The sequence below is a fragment of the Sycon ciliatum genome, chromosome 11 (genome assembly GCF_964019385.1).
Source record: "Sycon ciliatum chromosome 11, ocSycCili1.1, whole genome shotgun sequence".
In the NCBI taxonomy this organism is placed as follows: Eukaryota; Metazoa; Porifera; class Calcarea; order Leucosolenida; family Sycettidae; genus Sycon; species Sycon ciliatum.
The window spans coordinates 30,200-51,010 of record NC_088653.1 but is presented as its reverse complement, the minus strand read 5'-3'; positions in this window follow the sequence as shown (position 1 = coordinate 51,010).

Sequence of the window (20,811 nt, the reverse complement as noted above, 5' to 3'; positions counted from 1 at the left end):
TAGCAGAAAGCTAACAAAACTAAGCTTCGAGGAACGTGAGACATTACGAGCCCAGGGGGCTGCTTCGCATGTCGTCGACCAGGCCATATGGCCCAGAATTGCCCGCAGCATCGAGATCACCCAAACGGTGGACGTCAGTAAGGCCGATGCGATTACTGACGCAGCAAGAAAAGGCATCACCTGCGTGTAGTGTGTGCTCCGTCTCTACCCGTAACCGATTCAGTAGCCTCGCTGTGGAGGATGTTGACGATGATGCTGAATGCTCCGAAGCCAATTTCAAGCGAGATGTTACACTAACTATTGAGGCCCAGGTTACCAGCGTCAATGTGGAAACGGAACATGAGCTCCTGCGTGTAGAAGGCAAAATCAACGGCCGTCGCGCGCTTATGTTATTAGATTCGGGCTCGACCCATGATTTCATTGCCGAACAATTTGCCAGGAGAGTTAACCTGCCAACCGAAATTGGCTCGGAAAACCTGAATGTCACGCTGGCTGATGGAGCATCAAGCTCGTTTCCCATGGAGACGACCCATGAATTGAAGGTTATCGTAGGCGACTTCAGCGATAACCAAACCGTAACGGTGTTCCCCCTTCATCGCTATGACGCTATATTGGGAAACCTTGGTTAACGCGTAACAATCCAGACATAAACTTCCGAACGAATGAAATCAGGTTGAACTCGAATGGTTTGCCTTGTGCGTCGCACAGTCAAAGCGAACCGACCGCTCCTGTGGAGGCGATGTTCATATCTGGTCGTCAGGCTAGGCATGCTCTTAGGAGTGGAGACGAAGGTGTTCTGGCGTGGGTCAGCGTAGAAGACGGCATTGGCAAGGAACCTCCCGACAAATCCACTCAGAACGAGCACCCATATCTCAAGGCCATGTTCCGTGACTATAATGATCTTTTCCCGGATGATCTGCTAGCTAGACTCCCACCAGAGAGGTCTGTAGACCACAAAATCCGCCTGGAGGAAGGCTTATCACCCCCATCGCGACCTGTTTATCGCCTGCCCAGGCCAGAAATGGAGGAATTGAAGAAACAGCTCACATAACTCTTGAAAAAGGGTTTCGTAGAACCAAGTAAGTCCCCCTTTGGTGCACCGGTGTTTTTTGTCAAGAAAGCTGATGGTTCGTTACACATGGTCTGCGATTGGAGGGAGCTAAACAAGACAACTGTTAAGAACAAGGCGTGCTTGCCCAATGTGGATGATTTATTCGATACCGTACAGGGCGTTAGGTACTTCATGAAACTAGACCTCCGATCAGGGTATAATCAGATTCGCATTCAAGCTGAGGACGTGCCCAAAACCGCGATTAACACTCCCTTTGGGCATTACCAATTTAGGGTCATAGGATTTGGTCTCACAAATGCACCAGCAACATTTCAATCCATGATGAATACGATTCTTCAACCATATCTGAGGGAGTTCGTAGTCGTGTTCCTAGATGACATACTCATCTTCAGCAAAACGTGGTCGGAGCATATGCAGCATGTCCGGTCGGTATTTAGCGTGCTCCGGGACAACCAGTTATTTTGCAAACGGTCAAAATGTGAATTTGGCGTGGAGAGTGTGCGGTTCCTGGGACATTGCATCGATGGACTGCACATCGCCCCTGACCCAGACAAGATTGCCGCAGTAAAGGTCTGGCCCGCTCCGACTTCCGTCACAAAGGTTAGGCAATTTCTTGGATTTACGAATTATTTTAGGCGATTCATAGATCAATACTCATCGCTCTTTAAGAACTTAGAGGAGATAACGGGAAAACATGCACGATTCAAGTGGAACAGCTCTCGGCAACATGCCTTTGAATCGCTAAAGCATGCCTTGTTGAATGCGCCCCTATTGCGGCTGGCTGATGTGAACCGACCATTCAGAGTGGTAACAGATGCAAGCGATTTCGCCTTGGGATGTGTTCTTCTCCAAGAACTAGAGGAAGATGCCTGGCATCCAGTGGCTTATGCTAGCCGAAAATTGTCTGCTGCTGAACAGAATTATACAGCTTCAGAAAGAGAAACATTGGCCGTAGTGTTTGCGCTAAAGACCTGGCGCATCTACCTCTTTCAACACTTTAAGGTCATAACAGACAACATGGCGGTAGTTTATCTGAAAACAAAACCAAGCATTACAAAGAGAGAGGCGCGATGGGTTGAATTCCTAGCTGACTATGACTACACAGTCCGTCACAGACCCGGCAGAGAGAACCTTGCAAATCCCCTTTCGCGTCGCCCAGATCTCCATGAGAGTAACCTCGTGGAAAATGCAGTACCACGTTTGAATGCTATTGAGTATGCTTTAGCAATGAATGATGACGTGTCCGATACAATATCAGATGCCTACCAGAGAGACAAAGAGCTAACTCCCATCATAGAAAGATTGAAGCATTCTCTCCGAGATGATTTGCATGATCGCTATTATTGCGACGAATCCACTGATCGCTTGTACCTCAAGGCATCCCCCAATATTCGGTTGTGCATACCACAGTGCGGTGTCCGGTTAAAGCTCATTCAAGAACACCATGAGTGTGCAACGGCTGGGCACCCGGGTCGCGATCGAACGTACTTCCGCCTAGCACGTTTTTTCTACTGGCCCCGAATGGGTCTCGATATCAAGAGATTTGTCAAAACCTGTGATCTCTGCCAGCGAACAAAGGGAGGTCAGCCACGAACAGGGCTTCTCCAGTCACTTCCAATACCTAATAGTCCTTGGCAGGATATCTCAATGGATTTTATTGTTGGATTGCCCCTTACTTCTCGTGGCTTCGACGCAATTTACACCTTTGTGGACCGGTTTACGAAATGCGTACATCTTGTTCCAACAAACTCGAAGATTGATGCTAAGGGCAGCGCTCAACTGTACATTCAAAACGTGTTTCGTCTGCACGGGCTGAGCTCGACCATTGTTTCCGATCGCGATCCACGATTCACTGCAGCTTTTTTCAAAGAAGTTTTCTCTCAGCTAGGAACTAAATTGGCATTCAGCACTGCTAACCACCCTCAAACGGATGGTTTGACAGAGAGAGTTAACCGGCAAGTGGGAGATGTTCTAAGAGCATTTGTGAACTTGAGACAGGACAATTGGGATTCGCTTCTACCACTCTGCGAGTTTGCAATAAATAGTTCACAACAGTCATCTGTAGCTAATACACCGTTCTATCTGAACTATGGGTTTGACCCTAAGTCCCCGCCCGAATTCATTCTTACGGGAAGGGAAAGGAGTGATTCGGTCGATTGGCTTCATGACCAGGAAGCCGCACTAAGGATAGCTCGAGATGCAATGCTCGACGCCCAGGCAAGGCAAGCTCTATACGCAGACCAGACGAGAAAGCCCAGTGATTTGAAGGTTGGTGATAGCGTTCTTGTCTACAGAGACTTTCTACTGACCCCGGAAGCTCGTGGCCAGCCCTCTCGGAAGTTGCAACCCAAGTGGTTTGGTCCGTATCGTATCCAGGCTAAGATTGGAGCGAATGCTTTTCGCTTGGAACTACCCCGTGAACTTCGCTGCCATCCCGTGTTTAATGTCACTGCTCTTAAACGCTACGAAGAGAACACGATTCCTGGAAGACACCAACCCCCGCCTCCGCCCTTCACAGATCTAGATGGACACACACGCTATGTTGTCGAAGCCGTTGTGAATCACCGTTACCGCAGTGGTGAGTACCACTTCCTGGTGCATTGGAAGGGTTACCCCAGCAGCGAAGCTACGTGGGAGCCCGCTGGCAACCTATGTGATGAGTCTGGTCGGAATATTAAACCGCTGCAGAACTATCTATCTAGCCTCACAACGACAGCAGCCTTGATCTTACTGGGCTGAGCCATATGCATCTCTTACTGAGAAAGCTAATAATATGTTATAGACTGATATAGTTTTGCGTCATCTCCTTGTGAGAGTGATGAAGTTTAGTTGGATTACACTTCAATGTGGTTAAGGGGGGTTAGGGGTTAAGGTAAGGGTTAGGGTTAGGGTTGTGGTTGGGGTTGGGGTTGGGGTTGGGGTTGGGGTTGGGGTTGGGGTTGGGGTTGGGGTTGGGGTTGGGGTTGGGGTTGGGGTTGGGGTCGGGGTCGGGGTCGGGGTCGGGGTCGGGGTCGGGGTAGGGGTCGGGGTCGGGGTCGGGGTCGGGGTCGGGGTCGGGGTCGGGGTCGGGGTCGGCGTCGGGGTCGGGGTCGGGGTCGGGGTCGGGGTCGGGGTCGGGGTCGGCGTCGGGGTCGGGGTCGGGGTCGGGGTCGGGGTCGGGGTCGGGGTCGGGGTCGGGGTCGGGGTCGGGGTCGGGGTCGGGGTCGGGGTCGGGGTCGGGGTCGGGGTCGGGGTCGGGGTCGGGGTCGGGGTCGGGTCGGGGTCGGGGTCGGGGTCGGGGTCGGGGTCGGGGTCGGGGTCGGGGTCGGGGTCGGGGTCGGGGTCGGGGTCGGGGTCGGGGTCGGGGTCGGGGTCGGGGTCGGGGTCGGGGTCGGGGTCGGGGTCGGGGTCGGGGTCGGGGTCGGGGTCGGGGTCGGGGTCGGGGTCGGGGTCGGGGTCGTGGTCGGGGTCGGGGTCGGGGTCGGGGTCGGGGTCGGGGTCGGGGTCGGGGTCGGGGTCGGGGTCGGGGTCGGGGTCAGGGTCAGGGTCAGGGTCAGGGTCAGGGTCAGGGTCAGGGTCAGGGTCAGGGTTAGGGTTAGGGTTAGGGTTAGGGTTAGGGTTAGGGTTAGGGTTAGGGTTAGGGTTAGGGTTAGGGTTAGGGTTAGGGTTAGGGTTAGGGTTAGGGTTAGGGTTAGGGTTAGGGTTAGGGTTAGGGTTAGGGTTAGGGTTAGGGTTAGGGTTAGGGTTAGGGTTAGGCCTAGCTCTCAAAGGCCCCAACCCTAGGAATTTTCCAGGGTTAGCTCGAACCCCAGAAATTTTCCAGGGTTAGCGGTAACCCCAGGAATTTTCTGGGGTTGCGTCTGGAGGCGCAGGAGTAGTGACCAGGGTCCCTCAAAGTTGTGAAAAGAGTCCTATTTTGATGTAGACATCTTAAAATTTTCGAAGTCTCCCACATTTACATTCATTGGGATTACTTTCAGTGCTCCCTTTATTATTTAATCGTCTTCCTTATCTTCCCATTCTCTTCCCTTTACTTTCCTCTTCCTTATTATCTTCATATTCTTATCTTCATCATTTAGTGGGAACTGTTGCAATGCGCCCAGTGTGAAGGCAGTTTTTCTTTCTCTATCTCTATTTTTATCTCTGTCTCTATCGCTATGTCTTGTCTATGTCCATGTCTATGTCTATGTGTATGTGTATGTCTATGTCTATGTCTATGTCTATGTAGTGAGGCAATTACCCAAGATCACAGTATTTAGTGAAGTACAGTACAGACATATCACCCTAACTTGATCAATACTCATCCGACTACATTATATCTTTTGGATTCCAACTCAGTATGTAGTGCTGCAGGGCTGGACCAAGTTTGATTGATATAGTCCTACACATCACGAAAATAAGGTATGTTGTGGGTGGAGTGCTCAATACCCCCGTTACTATGACCAAATTCTTAAACAAAACCCAAAAAATCAAGGAATATCGTTTGGCGATGATAGCGTCTTCCTGTTCGGTGAATACACCGTTATTATGACCAAATTCAATACATTGCAGGGCCTGGACTGGCCATTGATAAAGATACAGTGGGCAACGTTTGAATTGTCACTGAGGGTAGTACTGGCAAGCTGTGGACAAAGTCTGACCTGTATAGGGCTAAGAATAACAAAGTTAGGCCGGTCTTGCAGTGAGGCAATTACCCAAGATCACAGTATTTAGTGCAGTATAGAGAACAGACATATCACCCCCTGCCTTGATCAATACTCATCCGATTAAATACATCTTTTGGATTCCGACTCAATGTGTTGTGTTGCAGGGCTGGACCAAGTTTAATTGATGTAGGCCTACACATAACGGAAATAGGGTATGTTGTGAGTGGAGTGCTCAATACACCGTTATTATGACCAAATTCAATACATTGCAGGGCCTGGACTGGCCATTGGTAAAGATACAGCGGGCAACGTTTGGATTGTCACTGAGGGTAGTACTGGCAAGCTGTGGACAAAGTCTGACCTGTATAGGGCTAAGAATAACAAAGTTAGGGTCCTGCAGGGAGGCAATTACCCAAGATCACAGTAATTAGTGCAGTATAGAGAACAGACATATCACCCCCTGACTTGATCATTACTCATCCGGTCACATAAATCTTTTGGATTCCAACTCAATGTGTTTTGTTGTAAGGCTGGACCAAGTTTGATTGATGTAGGCCTACACACAACGGAAATAGGGTATGTTGTGAGTGGAGTGCTCAATACACCGTTATTATGACAAAATTCAATACATTGCAGGGCCTGGACTGGCCATTGGTAAAGATACAGTGGGCAACGTTTGGATTGTCACTGAGGGTATAACTGGCAAGCTGTGGACAAAGTCTGACGTGTATAGGGCTAAGAATAACAAAGTTAGGGTCCTGCAGGGAGGCAATTACCCAAGATCACAGTATTTAGTGCAGTATAGAGAACAGACATATCACCCCCTGACTTGATCAATACTCATCCGATTACACAAATCTTTTGGATTCCAACTCAATGTGTTGTGTTGTAGGCCTGGACCAAGTTTGATTGATGTAGGCCTACACACAACGGAAATAGGGTATGTTGTGAGTGGAGTGCTCAATACACCGTTATTATGACCAAATTCAATACATTGCAGGGCCTGGACTGGCCATTGATAAAGATACAGTGGGCAACGTTTGGATTGTCACTGAGGGTAGTACTGGCAAGCTGTGGACAAAGTCTGACGTGTATAGGGCTAAGAATAACAAAGTTAGGGTCCTGCAGGGAGGCAATTACCCAAGATCACAGTATTTAGTGCAGTATAGAGAACAGACATATCACCCCCTGACTTGATCAATACTCATCCGATTACACAAATCTTTTGGATTCCAACTCAATGTGTTGTGTTGTAGGCCTGGACCAAGTTTGATTGATGTAGGCCTACACACAACGGAAATAGGGTATGTTGTGAGTGGAGTGCTCAATACACCGTTATTATGACCAAATTCAATACATTGCAGGGCCTGGACTGGCCATTGATAAAGATACAGCGGGCAACGTTTGGATTGTCACTGAGGGTATTACTGGCAAGCTGTGGACAAAGTCTGACCTGTATAGGGCTAAGAATAACAAAGTTAGGGTCCTGCAGTGAGGCAATTACCCAAGATCACAGTATTTAGTGCAGTATAGAGAACAGACATATCACCCCCTGACTTGATCAATACTCATCCGATCACATAAATCTTTTGGATTCCAACTCAATGTGTTTTGTTGTAAGGCTGGACCAAGTTTGATAGATGTAGGCCTACACACAACGGAAATAGGGTATGTTGTGAGTGGAGTGCTCAATACACCGTTATTATGACAAAATTCAATACATTGCAGGGCCTGGACTGGCCATTGGTAAAGATACAGTGGGCAACGTTTGGATTGTCACTGAGGGTATAACTGGCAAGCTGTGGACAAAGTCTGACCTGTATAGGGCTAAGATTAACAAAGTTAGGGTCCTGCAGGGAGGCAATTACCCAAGATCACAGTATTTAGTGCAGTATAGAGAACAGACATATCACCCCCTGACTTGATCAATACTCATCCGATTACATACATCTTTTGGATTCCAACTCAATGTGTTGTGTTGCAGGGCTGGACCAAGTTTGATTGATGTAGACCTACACATAACGGAAATAGGGTATGTTGTGAGTGGAGTGCTCAATACACCGTTATTATGACCAAATTCAATACATTGCAGGGCCTGGACTGGCCATTGATAAAGATACAGCGGGCAACGTTTGAATTGTCACTGAGGGTATTACTGGCAAGCTGTGGACAAAGTCTGACCTGTATAGGGCTAAGAATAACAAAGTTAGGGTCCTGCAGTGAGGCAATTACCCAAGATCACAGTATTTAGTGCAGTATAGAGAACAGACATATCACCCCCTGACTTGATCAATACTCGTCCGATTACATAAATCTTTTGGATTCCAACTCAATGTGTTGTGTTGTAGGCCTGGACCAAGTTTGATTGATGTAGGCCTACACACAACGGAAATAGGGTATGTTGTGAGTGGAGTGCTCAATACACTGTTATTATGACCAAATTCAATACATTGCAGGGCCTGGACTGGCCATTGATAAAGATACAGCGGGCAACGTTTGGATTGTCACTGAGGGTATTACTGGCAAGCTGTGGACAAAGTCTGACCTGTATAGGGCTAAGAATAACAAAGTTAGGGTCCTGCAGTGAGGCAATTACCCAAGATCACAGTATTTAGTGCAGTATAGAGAACAGACATATCACCCCCTGACTTATCAATACTCATCCGATTACATACATCTTTTGGATTCGAACTCAATGTGTTGTGTTGCAGGGCTGGACCAAGTGTGATTGATGTAGACCTACACATAACGGAAATAGGGTATGTTGTGAGTGGAGTGCTCAATACACCGTTATTATGACCAAATTCAATACATTGCAGGGCCTGGACTGGCCATTGATAAAGATACAGCAGGCAACGTTTGGATTGTCACTGAGGGTATTACTGGCAAGCTGTGGACAAAGTCTGACCTGTATAGGGTTAATAATAACAAAGTAAGGGTCCTGCAGTGAGGCAATTACCCAAGATCACAGTATTTAGTGCAGTATAGAGAACAGACATATCACCCCCTGACTTGATCAATACTCATCCGATTGAATACATCTTTTGGATTCCAAATCAATGTGTTGTGTTGCAGGATTGGACCAAGTTTGATCGATGTAGGCCTACAGATAACGGAAATAGGGTATGTGGTGAGTGAAGTGCTCAATACACCGTTATTATGACCAAATTCAATACATTGCAGGGCCTGGACTGGCCAGTGGTAAAGATACAGTAGGAAACGTTTGGATTGTCACTGAGGGTAGTACTGGCAAGCTGTGGACAAAGTCTGACCTGTATAGGGCTAAGAATAACAAAGTTAGGGTCCTGCAGTGAGGCAATTACCCAAGATCACAGTATTTAGTGCAGTATAGAGAACAGACATATCACCCCCTGACTTGATCAATACTCATCCGATTACATAAATCTTTTGGTTTCCAACTCAATGTGTTGTGTTGTAGGCCTGGACCAAGTTTGATTGATGTAGGCCTACACACAACGGAAATAGGGTATGTTGTGAGTGGAGTGCTCAATACACCGTTATTATGACCAAATTCAATACATTGCAGGGCCTGGACTGGCCATTGATAAAGATACAGCAGGCAACGTTTGGATTGTCACTGAGGGTAGTACTGGCAAGCTGTGGACAAAGTCTGACCTGTATAGGGCTAATAATAACAAAGTAAGGGTCCTGCAGTGAGGCAATTACCCAAGATCACAGTATTTAGTGCAGTATAGAGAACAGACATATCACCCCCTGACTTGATCAATACTCATCCGATTGAATACATCTTTTGGAGTCCAAATCAATGTGTTGTGTTGCAGGGCTGGACCAAGTTTGATCGATGTAGGCCTACACATAACGGAAATAGGGTATGTGGTGAGTGAAGTGCTCAATACACCGTTATTATGACCAAATTCAATACATTGCAGGGCCTGGACTGGCCAGTGGTAAAGATACAATAGGAAACGTTTGGATTGTCACTGAGGGTAATACTGGCAAGCTGTGGACAAAGTCTGACCTGTATAGGGCTAAGAATAACAAAGTTAGGGTCCTGCAGTGAGGCAATTACCCAAGATCACAGTATTTAGTGCAGTATAGAGAACAGACATATCACCCCCTGACTTGATCAATACTCATCCGATTACATACATCTTTTGGATTCCAACTCAATGTGTTTTGTTGTAAGGCTGGACCAAGTGTGATAGATGTAGGCCTACACACAACGGAAATAGGGTATGTTGTGAGTGGAGTGCTCAATACACCGTTATTATGACCAAATTCAATACATTGCAGGGCCTGGACTGGCCATTGATAAAGATACAGCGGGCAACGTTTGAATTGTCACTGAGGGTAGTACTGGCAAGCTGTGGACAAAGTCTGACCTGTATAGGGCTAAGAATAACAAAGTTAGGGTCCTGCAGTGAGGCAATTACCCAAGATCACAGTATTTAGTGCAGTATAGAGAACAGACATATCACCCCCTGACTTGATCAATACTCATCCGATTACATACATCTTTTGGATTCCAACTCAATGTGTTGTGTTGCAGGGCTGGACCAAGTTTGATTGATGTAGACCTACACATAACGGAAATAGGGTATGTTGTGAGTGCAGTGCTCAATACACCGTTATTATGACCAAATTCAATACCTATTTTGATGTAGACATATTAAAATTTTCGAAGTCTCCCACATTTACATTCATTGGGATTACTTTCAGTGCTCCCTTTATTATTTAATCGTCTTCCTTATCTTCCCATTCTCTTCCCTTTACTTTCCTCTTCCTTATTATCTTCATATTCTTATCTTCATCATTTAGTGGGAACTGTTGCAATGCGCCTAGTGTGAAGGCAGTTTTTCTTTCTCTATCTCTATTTTTATCTCTGTCTCTATCGCTATGTCTTGTCTATGTCCATGTCTATGTCTATGTGTATGTGTATGTCTATGTCTATGTCTATGTCTATGCAGTGAGGCAATTACCCAAGATCACAGTATTTAGTGAAGTACAGTACAGACATATCACCCTAACTTGATCAATACTCATCCGACTACATTATATCTTTTGGATTCCAACTCAGTATGTAGTGCTGCAGGGCTGGACCAAGTTTGATTGATATAGTCCTACACATCACGAAAATAAGGTATGTTGTGGGTGGAGTGCTCAATACCCCCGTTACTATGACCAAATTCTTAAACAAAACCCAAAAAATCGAGGAATATCGTTTGGCGATGATAGCGTCTTCCTGTTCGGTGAATGCTTTCCGCTCCTTTTTGGCTGCTGGCTTCGGGAGAGCGTATCCTAGCAGTGAAGCTTGAACAGTAGCAGCTGCAGGCGGCGCAAATCGGTACGAACGACGCTTCAAGAGCAGTCCCGACCTGATCAACTACGATTCCGTGCTGAACGTGATCGCATCCGATCTGATGGACTACGACAGCAGTACCGGTGCAGTTCGAGACTCGATTGCGGATGTGAGGCAGAAGAAAAAGGCACCTGCCTCCATACTTTCCTTGAGTGTCACCAGGGATTCGGAGTTCGATCGAATGCTGTTCAGGAGTCTGGCGGACGAGCTGACACGCAAGAACATCCCCGCCGTGTTTGTGAAAAGCAGCTATTTCACGCCTAGAAGCGAACTTCTGCAACTCTTTCAAAACAACGCCGGTGCGTTCGCCGGCGAGCTGGAGCGTGTGCGGCAGCATCTGGAAGCATTACTCTGGAGAGATTACAGAGCGCTGGTGAACGAAACGAATCGCATCTACTTGTCCAAGTACCCGTTCGAGTCGGTGGCTCTACGTGATCTTGCGCTCTCGTCTCAGCTACCGGGATTCTCCGGGTTCCAGCAAAACTGCGGAGCATCGTGCAGCTATCGCTCAAAGTCGCGCGGTCGGTGGCGAGCAAGTTCAAAGGGCTGGAAGATATGTCATAGACCTATGCCAGCACGGTGGAAGCGCAGCTCATGAACCCGGACCACTTCATGCATGGCCTGCAGAAAATCTTGAGCCATGATAAGGATTTTGTGATCGCTGTGCTGAAGAACAACAGCCGCTCCATTTCAAAAGTCCTAGACATCCTTCGAGGAAATTCCCTGTAGAGTGAGGAAGATGCACGCGTTGAAAGTGATAGAACATGGACATGGCGCTAAGCAACACGGACGTGGAATATTGTCTGAAGAGCGTGAGGGGCTTTGCAGGTGTGTGCAGTTACGATCTTCTACCGCGCATAGAAGATGGCGAGCTGTGCGTCGTCAACACCGACAATGTTCTGCCCCTGTACGATCCGCCCGAAGGTGGACATCACTGGTTGACGGCATGTCGCGAGCGTGACGGTGTGCTGATCTTCGACAGCTTTGGTCGCACTCTGAGCCAAATGGAGCGCGACTATGACGAGCCAGGTCTGGAGCGTTACTTTAGAGAAGCCTTCCCCGCCGGATGCCAGCTCTACACTTACCGTCGAACTCTCCAGGATCGTACGACTGCGGTGTGCGGGCGTTATGCCGTGCTGGTGGGGCGTCTATTTTCTCAGCGTGGCATCGATGGCACCCTGGACGTTTTAAACAGACTATTTAAAGACGACACACGTGCCGACGACCAACTGATCATGACGATGACCGATGACGTCAACGGCGGCGGCGGCAGCGCAAACAAAAGTAGCTGGACGGAGCGGTTGGCGCGTGACATGCACAAGCCACGGAGGGTGCGCTTTCCCCGAAGGCGTGTGATCGTACACGGACTTGGCGATATTTTGGAGTGCAGACCTGGTGGACATGCAAGCGTTTGCCAAATACAACAAGGGTGTACGGTACTTGCGCGCCGTGATCGATCTGTTCAGCAGGTACACCTGGGTGGTGGCGCTCAAGAACAAAACGGGTAGCGCCGTGCGCGATGCGTTTCGCAACATCGTTCAAAGCAGCGAGAGGTCATCACGTAAACTCTGGGTTGATGAGGGAAAGGAGTTCTACAATGCAACGCTAAAACGGTGGTTGACTGAGAACGGCATTGAGATGTACAGCACTCACAACGAGGGAAAGGCCGTGGTCGTGGAGCGCTTCAACAGGACGCTCAAATCGCGCATGTGGCAATACTTTACGGCCAACTCGACCAACATCTACGTGGATGTGCTGCCCCGACTCGTTGACGATTACAATGTCAGAAGGCATCGCAGCATCGGCATGACTCCCGCGGACGCCTCGCGCGAGCGCAACGCAGCGTTTGTACAGGATTTTCCTGCCTAGAGACCGGATGCTCATCCCCCGCGCTTTACCGAAGGTGATCAGGTTAGAATTGCAGTGATCAAACGTCATTTCGAAAAGGGCTACACTCCGAACTGGACGGAAGAGGTGTTTGTCGTGGACGGCGTCCTGCCCACCCGCCCCGTCACCTATCGCATTCGCGATCTCATGGATGAACGCGTTCTGGGTTCGTTCTACGAGCAGCAATTGCAGAAAACGGAGTTGGAAAATCTCTGAAACGATCGAGCCGTTACCGTCTATCAGTGGACGGTGTGCGCGCGCGCGGGTGCGTGCATGCGTTCACTGTTTACGATAGTGGATGTGTACGTTGAACAAGTTGTCAAGTAACGTGATGGTATTCAGCCATTGAATAACAGTTCCTACAAGCCCATCTCTCTCTCTAACATGCTCGACCGTGTCACACGTGCCTGTGTGTGTGTATGTTGCATCCCGTCGCTAACATGCCCAGCCGCACGTGGTCATCGTAAACTGTCGTAGATTTTCGAATTTCGATCGCCTGCTCCATCACGTTGTGCAATGCTGGCGGAAGCTAAGAAAAAGTGGTAAAAAAGTGCTTTGTTTTCCCAAAATGCAAATAAGAAAATTCAGACCAAGAAAGCTCTAGTTGTGTGAAGGAGAGAAAGAAAAAGAGAGAGAGTTATGGAGAAAGCCGCCAGCGCACCCGTTGAACAGTCCCCACAGTCATCCCCTGCATCATATGCACCGCAGGCATCCCCTGCACTGTCACCGCCTGGCTCTCGACTGTCAGCAGCATCCCCTACATCCCTGCCACCGCCTGGCTCTCGACTGTCAGCAGCATCCACACCGACTGTGGAGCGCCGATCAGTAGGATATGTGCGCTCGAACCCCCGACTGGTAACACCGGCATCGTCGTCAGCATCGCCAAGCTCACCATCACCACCACCCCTACCGCCAAGGCGTGTCCCACCACCATCACCACCACGACGCGCTCCACCACCAACTGAACACGCTTCTACACCACCTATCACCCCATCGCCACCCCTCCTGCGAATTCCACCGCCATCACTAGCAGCAGCAAGCCCGGAATCGTCCGTCCAGGTACCACCGTGCATACCTGAATTCAGTTGTAACGTTTCAAATTGCAGGAGGCGCTGTGACATTGGGAACATACGCGGACGATGCACAACTGGATGTATCTTGATAACCCTCGGCGTCATGCAGTTGGCTATCCTGATTGCTGTATGCGTCAAGGTGATGTTGATGTGACTCGGTGTGGGTGCGTGTGTGTGTGTGTGGTGCTAGTGATAGTGTGCTTCTAGTCTATCGCTGGAATATTCCATTTTCCTCGTGCTGCATCCATAGTACTTGCTGGATTGCACACTACATATCTCTCCTCTCTTTCCTACCGTTAGCGTTCTTGCTCTCCTGCTCCCCTCCCCGCCCTTCCACTCCCCATTTTTGTTTACTTTCGTGCACATGTGCAGCTGTGATGCCGAGACCCTTGGTCGGCTGAGCTTGTTGTTGTTGTTGTAGTTCCACTATAAAATCAGTGAATCTTCGGCGCCTGAACTTGGTAGTTTTAAGGTCTGGCTGTTTGACACACCCTCATGTTTTCGACTGGGGTCGTGAGGAGTGAATTCCTGCTTTGGGCATGGAAAAGGGCAAAATATACCCCAAGTTGCAATTTTTCCCCGGGGATGCATTTTTACCCCCAAGTTGCAAAAAAGATGCAAAACATAATGTGGACAAGCCTAGTCCAGTAGTAGATTGCAAAGACAGCACTCATCATCATCATCATCATCATGTGACCAAGCCGCTTTTACGGGCAACAATATTATGAATATAAAACGCAAGGTATTGTAAGAGCAATTTTCTGAAAATAATGTTAAAACACGAAATATAAAAATGCATTATCACACCGTAGCCACTTTTATGGGCAAATTCCAATACAAGGCAATAGGAAAACGAGGATGAAGTTAACCTTTTAACCCAAAGAAAAGACAAAAGATGTCAACAATAGAACTACAAATATAAAAAACAAACATCAGGTCATAAAAACTACTTTCAAACATAACCAAATGACAGCAAAGCGTGGAGAATGAGATTGACTTACAAAACAAAAGTAGTCCTACTATGCTTACAAAACAGAATCTACCTACACCACTAAGGAAGAAACATTAAATCATCATCATCATCATCATCATCATCATCATCCCAGGTCATTGGTTTACTCCGCTGTCGGCTGTCTTTTGCTTTGCTGCGTGCTGCTGTGTTGTGCATACGTGGGGCTCGGTCACGGTACCACCATCCGGCGAGATGTTTTCATGATGTCTCGATTGCCGTGGCCGAGTCAGGTCTAGTTTGTTAAGTATCGTGCTGTGTCCTGACTGTGCATGCGGGATTGGTATGGCGCTTACCCTTTTGTTGCTGTTTTGTTGCTTTCATGCCTTTAAGCATGTAATTGTGTTCAATTGTTGTATTTCATGGAAAAACGATCTTTGCGTTGGATTCATTTAAACTATTATTTGTGTAGGGTTCCACTCCTTCATCTTGGGAAATTGTGTTTTGTTTGCCCAAAGAAGTGGCTTCATCATCAAAAAAAAAAAAAAAAAAAATCATCATCATCATCATCATCATCATCATCATCATCATCATGTGACCAAGCCGCTTTTACGGGCAACAATATTATGAATATAAAACGCAAGGTATTGTAAGAGCAATTTTCTGAAAATAATGTTAAAACACGAAATATAAAAATGCATCATCATCATCATCATCATCATCATCATCATCATCATAATCATCATCATCATCATCATCATCATCATTTTGTTGCTGTTTTGTTGCTTTCATGCCTTTAAGCATGTAATTGTGTTCAATTGTTGTTGTTGTATTTCATGGAAAAACGATCTTTGCGTTGGATTCATTTAAACTATTATTTGTGTAGGGTTCCACTCCTTCATCTTGGGAAATTGTGTTTTGTTTGCCCAAAGAAGTGGCTTCATCATCATCAAAAAAAAAAAAAAAAATCATCATCATCATCATCATCATCATCATCATCATCATCATCATCATCATCATGCGGGATTGGTATGGCGCTTACCCTTTTGTTGCTGTTTTGTTACTTTCATGCCTTTAACCATGTAATTGTGTTCAATTGTTGTATTTCATGGAAAAACGATCTTTGCGTTGGATTCATTTAAACTATTATTTGTGTAGGGTTCCACTCCTTCATCTTGGGAAATTGTGTTTTGTTTGCCGAAAGAAGTGGCTTCATCATCAAAAAAAAAAAAAAAAAATCATCATCATCATCATCATCATCAGGCGTATAAACATACAACATACTGTTGATTGATCTAAGTCAGACTAGTCATTCGATGGAGGTGTGATCTTACCTCTGTACATGAAGCGGTTCATCAGCCTTCCATCACTTCTCACTGTGACGTATGAAACGCCACACGGAACATGCTCAGCATCTCGAACGGTGTGTGGGCCATGCTGCGCCGCACATGGCTTCACCAGGCATTCGGTGTCAGCGTAGATGACGTAGGGCATTTTCATCACCTTGACGATGTCCTTGAACATCAATTTTTCGCCCGAATCGGGCATTTCAACGGCAGCAAACTTTACATCTTTGCAGTACCGTTGGTGTCGTTCGAGCGTCTCGACACTGTTGTGTGAAGAGAGGCAACGCATGCAGAAATGCACTCTTGCCTTCTTCTTCCGCTTATGGGCACACAGCGCACTAAAGTTCTTAATCCACGCAAAGTGGTTGACACCATCGTCGTGGATGACCAGCAGGTTGATGGCATCGTCTGCGCCTGTCAATTTGAGTGGGTAAAGATCATCCTCATATCCAAAGACGTTGATGGACAAGGCATTGGCTTTTTCCACCTGCAGGGTAACAACAACAGCAAACGTCGTTGCTTGAGACGTCAGATGCGAGCAAGTTGTCATGACTTCAAGACAGCTATTTCACAAAACAACGACATGTGACAAGGACTCGATCAAGAGAACCTTACCTCGTAAACGTCGACGAGAGAAGCCGGACAATCAACGTCCGTTACATCGAGATTGTCAGCATACGGCATATAGTTGGTCACTCGATCAACGTGATCGGCTGCCGGGTGTAGTGCTGATAGAACAGCCCACTTCAGACATTGATCGTCACGGTTCCTCACGTTGACGACTGTCTCGAAGCGGCTATGGTTTTTGGTAGTGGCAGATAGGATGAGATGCGCATCGGTCGGTAGCGAGCAATGTCCAAGTGGACGCTCTTCACTTGGATCACCACCCAGTCGGATCTTTCACGAATCCAGGCTTCCAGCTTCTGAATAATGTGGTCGATGGACGACTTCAGTACGTCCTCCACTTCCAAGGCTTGAAGCACAGTCTGCGCTTTACTCCGGAAAAATGTGCAGGTCGAGAGCATGCTAGAAACTTGTGATTGTGTTGCAGGGCTGGACAAAGTTTGATTGATGTAGGCCTACACTTAACGGAAATAGGGTATGTTGTGAGTGGAGTGCTCAATACACCGTTATTATGACCAAATTCAATACATTGCAGGGCCTGGACTGGCCATTGATAAAGATACAGTGGGCAACGTTTGAATTGTCACTGAGGGTAGTACTGGCAAGCTGTGGACAAAGTCTGACCTGTATAGGGCTAAGAATAACAAAGTTAGGCCGGTCTTGCAGTGAGGCAATTACCCAAGATCACAGTATTTAGTGCAGTATAGAGAACAGACATATCACCCCCTGACTTGATCAATACTCATCCGATTACATAAATCTTTTGGATTCCAACTCAATGTGTTTTGTTGTAAGGCTGGACCAAGTGTGATAGATGTAGGCCTACACACAACGGAAATAGGGTATGTTGTGCGTGGAGTGCTCAATACACCGTTATTATGACAAAATTCAATACATTGCAGGGCCTGGACTGGCCATTGGTAAAGATACAGCGGGCAACGTTTGGATTGTCACTGAGGGTATTACTGGCAAGCTGTGGACAAAGTCTGACCTGTATAGGGCTAAGAATAACAAAGTTAGGGTCTTGCAGTGAGGCAATTACCCAAGATCACAGTATTTAGTGCAGTATAGAGAACAGACATATCACCCCCTGACTTGATCAATACTCATCCGATTACATACATCTTTTAAATTCCAACTCAATGTGTTGTGTTGTAGGGCTGGACCAAGTTTGATAGATGTAGGCCTACACGCAACGGCAATAGAGTATGTTGTGAGTGGAGTGCTCAATACACCGTTATTATGACCAAATTCAATACATTGCAGAGCCTGGACTGGCCATTGGTAAAGATACAGCGGGCAACGTTTGGATTGGCACTGAGGGTAGTACTGGCAAGCTGTGGACAAAGTCTGACCTGTATAGGGCTAAGAATAACAAAGTTAGGGTCCTGCAGTGAGGCAATTACCCAAGATCACAGTATTTAGTGCAGTATAGAGAACAGACGTATCACCCCCTGACCTGATCAATACTCATCCGATTACATACATCTTTTGGATTCCAACTCAATGTGTTTTGTTGCAGGGCTGGACCAAGTTTGATAGATGTAAACCTACACATAACGGAAATAGGGTATGTTGTGAGTGCAGTGCTCAATACACCGTTATTATGACCAAATTCAATACATTGCAGGGCCTGGACTGGCCATTGGTGAAGATACAGCGGGCAACGTTTGGACTGTCACTGAGGGTAGTACTGGCAAGCTGTGGACAAAGTCTGACCTGTATAGGGCTAAGAATAACAAAGTTAGGGTCCTGCAGTGAGGCAATTACCCAAGATCACAGTATTTAGTGCAGTATAGAGAACAGACGTATCACCCCCTGACTTGATCAATACTCATCCGATTACATACATCTTTTGGATTCCAACTCAATGTGTTTTGTTGCAGGGCTGGACCAAGGTTGATTGATTTAGACCTACACATAACGGAAATAGGGTATGTTGTGAGTGGAGTGCTCAATACACCGTTATTATGACCAAATTCAATACATTGCAGGGCCTGGACTGGCCATTGATAAAGATACAGCGGGCAACGTTTGAATTGTCACTGAGGGTAGTACTGGCAAGCTGTGGACAAAGTCTGACCTGTATAGGGCTAAGAATAACAAAGTTAGGGTCCTGCAGTGAGGCAATTACCCAAGATCACAGTAATTAGTGCAGTATAGAGAACAGACATATCACCCCCTGACTTGATCAATACTCATCCGATCACATAACTCTTTTGGATTCTAACTCAATGTGTTTTGTTGTAAGGCTGGACCAAGTTTGATAGATGTAGGCCTACACACAACGGAAATAGGGTATGTTGTGAGTGGAGTGCTCAATACACCGTTATTATGACAAAATTCAATACATTGCAGGGCCTGGACTGGCCATTGGTAAAGATACAGTGGGCAACGTTTGGATTGTCACTGAGGGTATAACTGGCAAGCTGTGGACAAAGTCTGACCTGTATAGAGCTAAGAATAACAAAGTTAGGGTCCTGCAGGGAGGCAATTACCCAAGATCACAGTATTTAGTGCAGTATAGAGAACAGACATATCACCCCCTGACTTGATCAATACTCATCCGATCACATAAATCTTTTGGATTCCAACTCCATGTGTTTTGTTGTAAGGCTGGACCAAGTTTGATAGATGTAGGCCTACACACAACGGAAATAGGGTATGTTGTGAGTGGAGTGCTCAATACACCGTTATTATGACAAAATTCAATACATTGCAGGGCCTGGACTGGCCATTGGTAAAGATACAGTGGGCAACGTTTGGATTGTCACTGAGGGTATAACTGGCAAGCTGTGGACAAAGTCTGACGTGTATAGGGCTAAGAATAACAAAGTTAGGGTCCTGCAGGGAGGCAATTACCCAAGATCACAGTATTTAGTGCAGTATAGAGAACAGACATATCACCCCCTGACTTGATCAATACTCATCCGATCACATAAATCTTTTGGATTCCAACTCAATGTGTTGTGTTGTAGGCCTGGACCAAGTTTGATTGATGTAGGCCTACACACAACGGAAATAGGGTATGTTGTGAGTGGAGTGCTCAATACACCGTTATTATGACCAAATTCAATACATTGCAGGGCCTGGACTGGCCATTGATAAAGATACAGCGGGCAACGTTTGGATTGTCACTGAGGGTATTACTGGCAAGCTGTGGACAAAGTCTGACCTGTATAGGGCTAAGAATAACAAAGTTAGGGTCCTGCAGTGAGGCAATTACCCAAGATCACAGTATTTAGTGCAGTATAGAGAACAGACATATCACCCCCTGACTTGATCAATACTCATCCGATCACATAAATCTTTTGGATTCCAACTCAATGTGTTTTGTTGTAAGGCTGGACCAGGTTTGATAGATGTAGACCTACACATAACGGAAATAGGGTATGCTGTGAGTGCAGTGCTCAATACACCGTTATTATGACCAAATTCAATACATTGCAGGGCCTGGACTGGCCATTGGTGAAGATACAGCGGGCAACGTTTGGATTGTCACTGAGGGTAGTACTGGCAAGCTGTGGACAAAGTCTGACCTGTATAGGGCTAAGAATAACAAAGTTAGGGTCCTGCAGTGAGGCAATTACCCAAGATCACAGTAATTAGTGCAGTATAGAGAACAGACATATCACCCCCTGACTTGATCAATACTCATCCGATCACATAACTCTTTTGGATTCCAACTCAATGTGTTTTGTTGTAAGGCTGGACCAAGTTTGATAGATGTAGGCCTACACACAACGGAAATAGGGTATGTTGTGAGTGGAGTGCTCAATACACCGTTATTATGACCAAATTCAATACATTGCAGGGCCTGGACTGGCCATTGATAAAGATACAGCAGGCAACGTTTGGATTGTCACTGAGGGTATTACTGGCAAGCTGTGGACA